The 14,081-nt window shown below is 44.3% G+C and overlaps 1 long non-coding RNA gene across 2 annotated transcripts in view; it reads right to left on the bottom strand.

Moving 5' to 3' along the window:
• The window catches only part of LOC134481168 (uncharacterized), a 7,198-nt gene continuing 5,296 nt past the window's right edge, over positions 12,180 to 14,081 (bottom strand). Inside the window, exons 2-3 of one of the 2 annotated variants that reach the window (XR_010056490.1) lie at positions 13,978 to 14,081; positions 12,180 to 12,211 (exon numbers count right to left, since the gene is read on the bottom strand). The exon at positions 13,978 to 14,081 is cut by the window's right edge and continues 86 nt beyond it. This is a non-coding gene — a long non-coding RNA (uncharacterized LOC134481168). The other variant, XR_010056489.1, reaches the window with a different exon arrangement.

Raw genomic sequence — 14,081 nt, 5'->3', positions numbered from 1 at the left:
TCAATATTAAAGAGAAGAGAAAAAAGGAAATGTACCTGAACTTACAGGGACTGCATCCATGGAGCATGCTGTCCTTCTAGACCAGCTGGAAAATAGAGTTGCAAATGCAGATAAACACAGAGCCTGCTCCTCAGGAATTCAAGGAGGAACTGATGGGCTGACCGCTCATCTGAAAAGAGCTGTGGCTTTTAAAGAAGATCTGGGGGTAGACTAGCATTCAGGGACAATATCTCAGAGGATAGCTATAAAAAGAGAGACCTGTTAGAGTGGTGGATGTGAGATTAACATGTAAATGAAGAGAATGGTATGTAAGAGACTCACAAACAGAAAGAAATGTATAGGGAGAACCTAAAATCTACAAGAGGCAGAAGAGTTGGACACTAGTTGCTAAGCAAAATTAACAAATGGAGAGTGAGGTTGTGGCTCAGTTGAAGTATTTGTCCCTCAAATGGGCATGAGTATCATCCCAGGAGCCACATAAAGAGTTGGCAGATGCTTGGAAAGGCAGAGCCACTAGGATCCCTGCGGCTCATTGTGCTGCCAGCCTTCATAGTGGGTGAGAGCAAAGACTGAACTGTCACATAATCCAGAGAGGACACCTCCCAAAGGACAATGCCCAAGGTTGTCCTCCATCATCCACATGTGTGTGCACAATGCAAATATACACATGTGGAAACAAACTGTCCAAAGTAAAATTTTAAAACTTTAATAAAATGGTATAAATGTAAGAGTATGTGTAGAATGGATAATTCTGTACTTTACCTCCTTACAACATAAAAACACTACAGAGACAGTGCACAACATTTTCAAATTCTAATGGCAGTTTTGCAAAAGTAAAGGATTTGTTTTCTATTATTAATGAGTATTCTAAGAAACAAAAGTGGGGACACAGTGAAAGAGGCCATAATACCAGCACTAGGTAAGGGGAGAGAGGAGCATCAGGAGTTCAAGGCATCAGCAGTTACATAGCTGTAGGCCACTGGGCTCCAAAGTCCTTGTACACACAACATGAGACCCAGGCGAGGACTGAGGTCCGGGCATATTTAAAGTCATGGGATCTGGAAGACTATGGAATAAGAACAGAGATTAATAGATGGTGGAATGTGATGGAAGTTTACAAATAAACATTTAAATTTGCATAGCATCATTTCAGACAGGCTCAGCCATCCAATGGGATCAGTAGAGGTGTGGAAGAGCTGCATCCTGAGAGACAGCAGAAGTCTGACTGTGTCTGTCAGGAAATCAGAGCAGGGGAAGGAAGAAAATGGACACAGGACATGGGTCAGTACATTAGTAGTCATTCCTCTGACTTGCTGTGTTGTACAGAAGGTTAGCTGACTACTGGCCTCAGGTAGTAGTGATTCTCAGACCTGTCCCTGCCTGGGTGGAGCAGAGCTATTTGTTGCCTTGGTCCATCCTGTTGTTTGCACACAGAGAACAGCTGAGAGGCAGGACTGAGAACCAGCATGGCTGACACAGGGACACTGTTTCTTCTTCTATAGGTAAACAGAGTAAAGTCTAAACCCCAGGCAGGTGAGTGCCTGTCACCCAAGGGGCAGCTGAGGGGCTGTTGGTAAGGTTCTAATGAGAGGCATGGAAGGGAGCCAAAGAGATGATTCAGCCAGATATGCATAGGTAGCAGGACCTGAGTTTGATGGATCAGGAGCTCACATATTATAAGCCATGGATGTGACAGGAAATTGTAATTCTAGCCTTGGTCAAGCAAGAGAAAGGCAGAGTCATGATTTGGCTGTCCACCTAATCTAGAACAATTGTGAGTCCCAGTCGAATCAAAGAGCATGTCTTTAAAAATGACAGGGATTGCTGATGGTGATAAATCACAGACAACATTTTCTAAATTTATTTGAAGTGAAGTATTTTAAATTACTTATTTATCAGTAAAAAATTGTGTGTGCCAGTGAGATATCTCAGTTGGAAATGGAGCCTGCTGCCTAGCCCAATGACCTGTGTGATTCCTGGGGAATCCAATGGTACAAGGAGAAAACTGACTCTGAACAGTTGTCCTCTGCCTCTCAGGGTAATCCACAGGCTCCCGGTGAGACATCATCTCTTATTCCCAAACTAATAGACCTCTTAGTGCCAGGATCTCTCACCAGAGAGTTTAGTTTACATTGAAGTGGTTATTGGTGAGCACATATTCCTGAATACCTCCCCCTTCTATGTCTCCTCTCTGAGAATCAGAACTCAAGGCTGCAGGATTGTGCTGTGAAACTTCAGCATTCTTGGGGAGATGTAGGTAGATAACCCCTCTTCTGCCATGTGGGTTCTGATACCCTCTCCTTGGAACCCAGGCCATCCTGTGTCTCTGGTCCTGAGAGCCTGACTGTGCTGCTATATCTGTGCTCATCAAATTATTGACACTTTCCACGAAGGTCTTATTCCCAGCATCCCACCTCAATGTATCCTGAGGCCCTGGCCCTTGCTCTACATGACACCTCTTAGAGAGGTGCACAATGTATCCAGGATGCAGGTTACAGGGAAAGATGCAAGGACCATGGTCCACCTTGATAACTACTTCCTGAGATCCTGGTTCCCCTCTCCCTTACTCCCTGGCCATGATCATCTTATCCACAACTCTGATCTTTCGATGCTACCTATCAGACGACAGACTTTGGCTTGCTTGAGCCCCACATTGGAGTTCCTTTCCTCAGAAGCCAACTAAATGTACTCAATTCCTCATTCCCTGTCATGTTGATATTCTGGACCCTTTGGTCTTTCTTGGCAAAACTTCTGTCCCATAACCAGTCTGTCTTAATATTTGGTACTCAGCTGGTCAGCTAACAGAAAGCTTCTGGGAACACAGGAAACCATGCAGACTGATCAAGTAAGAGAGAAATCAGGCTTTTGTTGTACCCAGAAGTGGTATATGGTCATGCTTGATAGGTATCTACCAAGGACAGCATGCCATAGATGCAGTGTGGCACAGAAGCAGATCCAGTCCACCAATCACAAGTCTCAAATGAGTAGTGTTCATGGGCTTTTTCCAGGCATTGAGAAAAAGATCTTCAATCCCAAGAGACCAGCTGGAGATAATTGGGGTCAATGGACTGTGCTGCCACCGAGAAAACCTGGTAAAAATGAGAGGATTAAGTATCTCGAACACATGGGCACTAGGGAAAATTTCCTGAACAAAACACCTATGACTTATGCTCTAAGATCAAGAATCAACAAATGGGACCTCATAAAACTGCAAAGCTTCTGAAAAGTAAAGGACACTGTCAGTAGGACAAAAAGGCAACCAACATATTGGGAAAAGATCTTTAACTATCCAACACCTGATAGAGGCTTAATTTTCAACATATACAAAGAAGTCAAGAAGTTAGACCCCAGAGAGCCAAATAACCCTATTAAAAATAAGGCACATAGCTATTAAAAAAATTCTCAGCTGCGGATTACCAAATGGCCAAGAAGCACCTAAAGAAATGTTCAACATCCTTAGTCATCAGGGAAATGCAAATCAAAACAACCTGAGATTCCACCTCACACCAGTCAGAATGACTAAGATCAAAAACTCAGGTGATGGCAGATGCTGGCAAGGATGTGGAGAAAGAGGAACATTTCTTCATTGTTGGTGGGCCTGCAAACTGTTACAAGCACTCTGGAAATCTGTCTGGAGGTTCCTCAGAAAATTGGACATTCCACTACCTTAGGACCCAGCTATCCCTCTCCTGGGCATATACCCAAAAGATGCTCTAATATACAACAAAGACACATGCTCCACTATCTTCATAGCAGCCTTATTTATAATATCCAGAAGTTGGAAAGAACCCAGATACCTTTCAACAGAGGAATGTATTCATAAAAGGTTGTACATCTACACAATGGAGTACTACTCAGCCAACAAAAACAATGACTTCATGAAATTCATAGGCATATGGAATGAACTAGAAAATATCATCCTGAGTGAGGTAACCCAATCACAGAAAAACATACATGGTATGCACTCACTGATATGTGGCCATTAGCTGAAAAGCTCGAATAGCCCAAGATGCAATCCCCAGATCACAGGAAGATCAAGAAGAAGGATGACGAAAATGCAGATGTTCCTACTCCTCCTTAAAAGGGGGAACAAAAATATCCATAGGAGGGGATATGGTGGCAAAGTTTAGAGTAGTGACTGAAGGGACAGCCATTCAGAGCTTATCCGACTTCTGGCCCATATATATATATATATATACAGCCACCAAAACTAGATAAGATTGATGAAGTTAAAAAGTGCGTGCTTTAAGGGACCAGATATAGATCTCTCCTGAGGGACACAACCAGAGCATGTCAAATACAGATGTGAATGCTAGCAGCAAACCACTGAATTGAGAATGGGATCCCCTTCGAGGGAATTGAAAGAGCAGAAGGGGCTTACAACCCCATAAGAACAACAATGCCAACCAACCAGAGCTTCCAGGGACTAAAGCACTACACAAAGACTATACATGGACTGATCCAGGGCTCCAATTCTCTATGTAGCAGATAATAACCTTGTTGGGGCACCAATGGAAGGGGAAGCCATTGGTCCTTCCAAGGTTAGACCCCCCAGTGCAGGGGAATGTCTGGGGGGGCAGTAATGGAGGGTGGGTGGGGGAGACACCCTTATGGGAGAGGGGGAGGCGATGGGGGCTTATGGACAGGAAACTGGGAAAGAGAATAACATTTGAAGTGTAACTAAAGAAATATAACCAATAAAAAAGAAACCCCATCAATGCTGATATTTGAAAATGGTATGTGTTTAAATCTACTCCTGACCAGGTTCCTGTACTGAAACTTGTGACCATGACACCACATGGACAGGACTGTGACAATCAGTCTAGACGTCCCAAGGCCCCTCCACAAAGGAGGCATCCCTAACGTTTCAGACCAAACCAATAGAAAGCATCTGCCTTTAGACCCCCCACCCCAATATGTTTATAAGATTGTATCCATAAGGAATAAAGAGCATAAGTTATTTCACCAAAGCCATCTGAGGCTGCCTGTTTCACTGAACTGTAACACCCTAAGGGAAGAGTATTCTCTCCTGAAGCTTTTGTCACTGGAAGCTGCTCCAGCCTACTGCAGCGACATCCTGTTCTCATGCCCAAGTTCCTCTTAGTACTTTTTCCTACTGTTTCTCTCAGGCTAGAAACACACATTGTGAACAAGTGTAGCCAGGGCAGAAGCCAACATCTCCCCACGTGGACCATAAATTTCCCTTGTAGCAGATCACAGATCCACTCTCCCTAAGTGTATTCAATCAGCGGTAAGCACCTCTGATGTTGACTATGTTGGCTCTGTGTGAAATATTGCTGTGGGCTTGTCTATATTTTTTCCCATTTGAACAATGGAAAAGAACCTGGGAAGTCACATGACCATTTGAGCAACTGCATTAAGGGCCCCTTTCTGTGTGCAGTTGCCTGTGGTGTTGAGCTGAGAATGCATCACTTTGGATGACTACACAGATCACCATCACGACATCCTGCTGTGAGAACGCATCAGGGATGCTCAGAAGAAACCCCACCCTTGCTTCCATGATCACAGTGTCCATGAGAGCTGCTGAATTCAACCTCGGAAGGCTTTGATGCAGTCACAACCACTGCAGACACCTCAGAGCTGCCCCAGGACACCTCACTTTAGCCACAAGGAGCTTTGGTGGCCTCTCCATGAACCCAGTTATCTAGAACTAGTCTCATGGTATTGGGGATCATTTTCCCAATGCCTCATCAAAAGCCCATGAATAACATCCATTTGAGACTTGTGATTGGTAGACTGGAGTTACATCTGTTCCACACTGGAGCTATGGCTCAATGTGGTTGGTAGATCTTTTTCCATGGGTCACTCTGGATGGTTTCCGGTGTTTCAACAGGTTTCCTGGGAGAGGCTGATCTGCTGACTATCAAATGTTAAGACAGAGTAGACATGGGAAAAAAAGACCTGTCCTAGGAGATAACCTGGAATTCAGAATATCAACATGGCAGGAAATGAGAAAGTGAGTGTGTATAGCTAAACCTGTGAGGAAAGGAATCCCCACATGGGATTAAGCAAGCCATGGTCTTTCACTGGATGTGAAGCATGATGGGATCAAGGCTCTGGGTTAGATGGAAATGGCCAGGGAGAAGGGATTGATTATCAATCCATGGTTCTCAATTTGGACCATGGTCCTTGTCCCTCTCCTGTGACTTGTATTCCGGAGACAGGCTGCAACTCGCTTAGAGGTCTCATATGGGAGAAGAGCGTCTACAGAAACTTCCTGATAGATTGCTTGGACTTTTATTTCTTTGCCTGCTTCTTCTTCTGACCTCAATGTATGCAGGCAAGTTGAACTCAGGGATGGAATGAAAGGGACTAAGCTTATCTGTGTTGATGGGTTGAAAGGATCTCTTCTAGATTGATTCCTGTTGAGAAATGCTTCTCTGAGTATTTATCAGTTAAACAGCTGTCTTTTAGTGGGGTAACAAAGTCTATATGAAACTTCTTGAGTTATTATTGGTTACAGGATGACTGTGCATTATTGGCTTGTGTTGAGGTTCTGAGGAACCTTCAATTGCCTGAGGAGGAATTCCAGGTGCTTGATGGACATGTGTCTATGGAGAGGGGAAGGAAGAGTTGTAATTCAGCCATCTTATTATTACTTTCTCAAGGGTGGCAGAGGTGGGGGTGGTATGGGCTTCTTGGATCTGAACATGCAGACTGGAGCAAGCAGGGCACAGTCCTAACTTCTGCTGGTCCCAGAATGAGATTTTCTGGTTTGAACTTGTCTTGATCTCAGTTTTACTCTCAACTTGCTCAAGTTGATTGATTTACGATTCCACATTTATTAAAAAATTTAAAAATTCACAGAGAACAGCAGTCAGGCTCTCAGGACCAGAGACAGACTGGATGACATGGTTTCTAAAGAGAGGACATCAGAGCTGACATGGATTCTTAGGATTTGTCACACACAATCCTGCATCCATGTGCTCTGATTCCTATACAGGAGGCAGGGAGGGTGGTGGTATGGAGGGAGTGTGCCCTCAATCACTACTTTGAAATAACTCACCTACCTGGTGCGAGATCCTGGCACCAGAAAGTCTGTTCTCTGAGGACAAACAGATGATGTCTCACCAGGGGTCTATGGGTGATCCTGAGAGGCAGAGGACTATTGTCCACAGTCAGTTGTCTCTGTGTACCATTTGAGTCACCAGGAATCATACCCAGGTCACTGTGCTAGGCAGAAGGCTCCATTTCCATTGAGCTTTCTCACTGATATGCACTGTTCATTAATATATCATTTAAAAATACTTCATTTAACATAAATTTATAAAAGGTTATGACCATAATTGACCATCTTGAGAAATCCACAGTTTTTTTTTATATCATGGCACTCTGGTTTGGAACTTACCAATTAGTCTTGACTAGCTACATGGTCAGCCCCATGACTCTCCCTGTCTCTTGCTCATGCAGGGCTGGGATAACAAATTCCTGCCATATCCCTCACTTATATTGTGGCTGCTCTAAGTCAACCTCAGGTCCTGCTACCCATGTACACCTCTCTGACTGAATCATCCCTCTTGCTCCCTTGCATGCTTCTCATAATAAACTTCCTCAAAGGGTCTCAACCTGCCTTTAGGGACAGGTGCTCAACTGAAAGGTATTTAGGCTGTGGCTTAGCCAAGCTTGCCCTTAAATTTGTTATGTAATGAAGGATGATCTGGAACTCCCACAGATCCTCTCGTCTCTGCCTTCCATTAGTGGTGAATACAGGTGTGCACCATCCTGCTCCTTTGTTTCACAGTGGACAGAGAACATCATTTTCTGTCCATGACAGGCAAGAAAGCACTCTGCCAGGTGAACATCTTTGGCTCAGTGAAGTCTGTACAAATGTCCTCCTGGCCATGAGCACTCACCTCCAGATTCATCTGCCTTACTTTGACTGTCTGAGGTTGTGGGCAGGAGGTCATCTGATAACTAACCCACCCAAGAAGGGGACTGTACCTGACAGGACTGCCCTAAGTCTGCTGCTGGACCCCAGCATTTGTATACAACAGGCTCTGATGGATTCTAAGGATGCCAAATACCCATTGTGCTCAGCTGTACTGCTGCCACCTGCTGGCTCCTTAATCCCAAGTCATGCTCTCATTTGGGACAGGAAGTCTGTGGTTTTGGGGTGCACACGGGGCTTTTGCATATCGCAGGACCATGGGGAGTGTCAGCCTGCAGGGTTGGAGTATGTGTGGTGCTGAGGCACATGGGTCCCTACCCACACCACACACCCCAGAATGAATAATTGTTATTTAAAATATCATAACCCACGATAGACATACACATACACGCTTCAAGTCTGACTTTGGGAGGAGGAAGGCAGAGGCACATGGATCTAATTGAGTTTGAAGCTTGCCTGGTGAAAGCTTGTATCAAAGAATAAACAAACAAAAAAAACCCCAACAACATAAACCAAGGAATCACAGCCAAACCTAGAAAAGCCTATGTATCAAACTAAATACCAACCAATCAAAAACAGAAACACAAAGTTGATGGTGAACTTGGATGGTGTTGCTAATTACCATACCTGAGGTTGTCCTCTGCACTTCTGTACATGAGCCCAAACTGACTTGCACACACGTGCACTGGATCTCAGAAACAAATCATGTAAGGTTCCTTTCATAGCTGATCTGTCACCACATATTAACCCAGTATTTATCCTGACTAAACAAGGCCTCCCTACGCCCAGGCTCTGTTATTCTTCAGAATCCAGTTCTTTTCATTGTCTACAGCATTCAGACTCTCTGACTTTATAACCAATTAACTTATCCCATGACAGCAGAGGGAAAAAACAGGCTCAAACCTTCCTGTTTGTCTGTGGATGATTCAATTTTAGAACCATCCTTCAGATAATGCCTACTTTAGACTCTGTGGGCCCAGTAGATACCCTCATAGATGAAACCTGTTCCTGTCTTCTCCAGTCTTGTCACTACTTCCTTACACACACTCTCATTGATCTCTCTTCCCTAGTGACAACACATAGATCCAGAGTCAAAGTAACACCCCGACTGGTGCCTGAAGAGAGTGGAGAAGCTAGAGAGGATGGCAGCTTGTGGTATAGACAGGATGCACTGGCTGCAGCTTAATCTTTACAATAGCACAGCTGCCTGCTGCCATCTGACCTTGTGTTTCTTCCCTAGGATAACATCATCATCTTCATCTGCCTCACCTGCTCCTCAGCCTCAGATGAGCTCCTGCCTGAACCCCTACCCAGGGTGTTCCTGGAAAGAGACTCTATACTGTGCCCTAAAGGCCAGGTGAGTGGGACTCGGGGAGGAGCTCAGACCCCTCCAACATCTCCTGATAGCCAAGGACAGAGACATTTATAAATGTGTCATCAAGCTTGTGGTCACAGAAGCATACAAACTCCCACCCTCTCTCAGATTTATTATATTTAGGTTAAAACAAACCAAAACCAAAACAAATAAATGAACAAAAGCCAGAAAAGTGTTAATCCCTTGGCATGGAGGTACTTTTTATAGAATGCAGCAGGAGGAGATTTTCTGACTTTGAGGCCAGCCTTTGTGTGTAAAGCAAGTTCCAGGAGAACTGACCTATATAATAGAGAAACCCCCTCCTCAGAAACAGAAGAAAACAAAAACAAACATGCAAAAACTAAAGTATTGGCAGTCACAATTTTTTATGTAAATCTGGAGAGAATACTGGTACCATATTCGAGTTCTCCATCTCTAACCAAAAGGGAACTGAGGACCTTTATCCATGCCCCTCTTTATTGTTTTCAGTTTTGTTAGGCTTTGCTGTTGATTTAAAGACAGAGTCTCATGCAACCCAGGCTGGCCTAAACTCAAGGGGTACCAAGAATAGCCTCCAATTCTGTGGTTCTCAAGCTTCGTAATGCTGTGATATTTCCTCATGTTGGGGTGACTCCAACCATAAAATTATTTCATTGGTAATTCATGACTGTGATTTTGCTACAGTTATGATCATAATATAAGCATCTGATATTCAGGATATCTGAAATGTGACTCCTGTGAAAATGTCCTTCTAACTTCAAAGAGGTAGTGACCCACAGGTTGAGAACCAATATTCCAATTGACAATCTTCCCATCACTACCTGTCAATAGTAGGGATGACAGGCATGTTTTGATTCCCAATTTCTTTTAGTACTTTTTTTTTTTACCGATCATCTCAGTCTAGGGAACACACATACCAAACACTTGTCACCAGGGCAGAAATCAATGTCTACTTGCTAGTTGGCCCATAATGTTCCCTTTGGCACCTCAGAGATACAGTCTGCCTAAATGTATTCAACTGGAGCTTAAGCACCTATGTTGTTGAGAACATTGTTTCTTTATGTCTTTGCTCTGGGTTTGTCTCTTGATTTTCCCTCTTGAGCAATGAGAAAGGACCTGAGAAGTCACATTTGAGCAAGTGGATTAAGGCTCCTTCTCTTAGTACAGATGCCTGAGGCATGGACCTGACAAATGGACTCCTTGTAATGGTTGGGCAGACTACCATCATGGCATCCTGCTGTGAGAACCCCTCAGGAATGCTCAGAGAAAATATCATCCCTGCTCCCAAAGTCCCTGTACTTATGAGAGCTGCTGTGTTCAGTCTTAGGGGGTTAGGATGCAGTCACAACAACAGTAGATACCTCTTAGCTACTCCAGGGCGCTTCACTTTAGCCACATGAGTCTTGGTGACCTCTTCATGACCCCAAGTAGCTCTAGCTTTCCTCATGGGATTGGGAACAGTTTCCCCAATTACCCAGAAAAGGCCCATGAATGGTAGTCATTGAGCCTTGTGATTGGTGAACTGGAGCTGTATTTGTGCCACTTCAATTATGGCTCACTGTCGTTGGTAGATCTGTATAGAGTGTGTCCATGAACTTCTTCTGTCATGAGAAGCCTGGTTTCATTCCTCCTGGGTCACTCTGGATGGTTTTCTGTGTCCCCACAGGGTTTTATTAGAAGTTGATGTGCTGACTATCAAATGTTAGGACAGATTGGACTTGCAACAAATGTCGTATTCTAGGAGAGAACCCAGAGTCCAGAATGCCGACATGGTAGGAAATGAGAATGTGAGTGCATGCAGTTGGGCTTGTGAGGAAAGGAAGCCTTGGTCTGACACTTGATGTGTAGCATGTGTGGTGGGGGTTGGGCTCTGGATGAGATGTCAGCCTCCTGAGAGTAAGGAAGAGGTGAACCTTGATTATCAGGCTGTTGGTTTCAATGCAGACTATTGTCCTTATATCTATCCCAGTGGCCCACATCCTAGACACAGTGTGCAACTTTCTAAGTTGTGTTATGAGGGGGCTCAGGAGAGACATGGAGATTGAATGCGGGAAGTAAGGTATTTATTGAAAGTGTCAATAAGTCCATGAGCAGAGAACAAAGAGCACAGTCAGGCTCTCAGGCCCAGAGACATACGAGATGAAGTTGGTTCCAAGCAGAGGGTTTCAGAGACCATGTAGCAGGAGTGGGGGTTATCCAAGTATGGTGATCTTTCACAGCAGAATTCTGCAGCCATGAGCTCTGATTCCCAGAGAGAATCACATGGGAGGTTGTGGGATGCAGGGTGTCTGATCACCAATGACTACTTTGATATAAACTCATCTCCTTGGTGAGAGATCCAAGCACTGGGAGGTCTCTTAGTTGAGGAAGAAGGGATGATGTCTCATCTGGAGCCTGTGGATGATGATGAGAGGCAGATGATAGTTGTCCTGAGTCAGTTTTCTGGATTACATTTGGGTCCCCAGAAATCATTCCCAGGTCATTGAGTTTGGGAGCAAGCTCCATTTCCCATTGAGTTCTCTAACTGGAACTTACTGTTTTTGTTCATTAATATGTAATTTAAAATATTTCACATGAAATTATTTTAGAAAATGTTATGACCATGACCTATCACCTTGAGCAATCCCCCTAGTTTTTAAAGACATGGTCTTTCACAGGCCTTAAACTCACCAATTGTTCTAGACTAGGTGTTCGGCCATCCTGTGACTCTCACTGTCTCTTGCTTGACCAGAGCAGGACTTGCAAATTCTTGCCTCATTCCTGGATTATAATGTGTGAGCTCTGGATACATCAAACTCAGGACCTCCTACCCATATCCCCTGCGTTTCTGACCGAATCATCTCTCTGGCTCCCTTCCATTCTCATAATAAACTTCCCAACAGCCCCTCATCTCTCCCTTGAGATGACAGTCACTCACCTGGCTGGGGTTTAGGCTTTACTCTGCTGGCCTGTAGGAGAAGAAACAGTGTCAGTGTGTCAACCATGCTGGTTCTCACTCCTGCGTTTCAGCTGTTCTCTGAGTTCAGATAACATTAGGGGACCTGGGCAGCAAACAGCTCTGCAGCAGCCAGGCAGAGACAGGTCTGAGAATCACCAGGACCTGAGGCCAGCAGCCAGCAGACCTTCACAACACTGCAAATCAGAGCAATGAACTAGTGTACCAACCCACTTCTATTTCTTCCTCTTTTCTTTTCTTCCCTCTTCTCTGACCTCTTGACACATCTCTGCTTTCTTCGCTCTGTTCACACCATATTTCACTTTTGCCTTTCTGGAATCTGGCTCTCTAGTTCTTCCTTTCAGTGTTGGCTCCTGCACCCTGCAGATTCAGTCTCATGGTTTGAATTCTTGTTTGTCTTCTGCTGCTTCCCTGGCTGCTGCTTTTCCACCTCTCACTTCTACTTACGGTAATCGAAGGCAGAGCCTGTCTGAAACTGTCGGATGCACATTTAAATGATCATTTGTAAACTTCCATTACACTCCAACATCTATGCATCTCCATCCTTATCCTGTAGTCCCACAACTTTCAATCTGCTCTGACCTCAGTCCACATGTAGGTATTGTGTTGTGTGTGCAAGGTCTTTGGAGCCCAGTCGCCTACAGTTTGCTATGTAACCATAGATATCCTTGGACCCATGATTCTCCTGTCTGCATTTTCCGAGGACTGAGATTATTGTGTCCTCCTCTGTTCCCCCATTTTTATTTCTTAGACTACACACAAATTTTTGAAAACAAATAATTTATTTTTACAAAAATGCTGTTGGATTTTGAAAAAGAATTTCATTGTATTTTCAGGTGAATGTGTGTGTGTGTGTGTGTGTGTGTGTGTGTGTGTGTGTGTGTGTTTTGCAGGGACTTAATGTATAAAAGTTTCCATTGTGCAAATATTCTTATATTTATAAGACTTCTCTAATGTTTCTTTTTAAATTCACTTTGAACATCACATAACCACATGTGAATATTTGCAAATGTGAACACTCATGTGCTGCTGGTGGACCACCTTGGGCATTGTCTTTTAGGAGCTGTCCTCTCTAGATTGTGAGGCAGGTCAGTCATTGGTCTCAGCCAGTAGGTAAGGTTGGCAGCACAGGGAGCCACAGAAATCCTATCGTCTCCACCTGCCCAAGTATCTGGCTACTCTCTTGTGGCTCCTGGGATGATACTCATGTCCCTGTTTGTGGAGCAATCACTTCAACTGAGACACTTCAATGGGTGTTCCATACTTTTTCAGGGGGTTAGATTTCTAGTGTTCAACTCTTTTACTTGTTGTAGTGTTACGTTCTCCATACACATTTCTTCTGTTTGTGGCTTTATTACACACCAGACTCTTAATTTCCATTTTAGTCACACATGCCCAACTCAAGAGGTGTCTCTTTTTATAGATATCACTTCCTGTAACATGTTGTCTGCTTGTGCTGGTCTACTCTCAGGTATTCTTCATCAGCTATAGCTCTTTCCAGTTAAGCAGTCAGCTCCTGTGTCTCCTGCATGCCTCTTTGAATTCCTTCGGAGCAGGCTCTGTGTTCATCTGCATTTGCTACTCTAATTTCCAGGTGGTCTGGAAGGACATCAGGATCCAGGGATGCAGTCCTTGGGAAATTCAGGAACATTCTCCCTCCTTCTGTTCTCTTTACTGTTCCCTGCCCTTCTCCATCTCCCACAGCTGAGAACACTTTCATTGGGGAAGCTCAGGTGAGGCCTGTGCTGGACCACTTACCTTTGCTTCCACTACAGAAAGATCATCCATCCGTAGAGGGGGATGATGACTACAACTTTGGCCATGACCATCCCAATGATGCCCCCCAGGTTCAGCAGTGAAGG

This window comes from Rattus norvegicus, chromosome 12 (genome assembly GCF_036323735.1).
Source record: "Rattus norvegicus strain BN/NHsdMcwi chromosome 12, GRCr8, whole genome shotgun sequence".
Taxonomy (NCBI): Eukaryota; Metazoa; Chordata; class Mammalia; order Rodentia; family Muridae; genus Rattus; species Rattus norvegicus.
The sequence above is the reverse complement of the archived record's forward strand: the minus strand, read 5'-3'. Positions and strand labels throughout refer to the sequence as shown.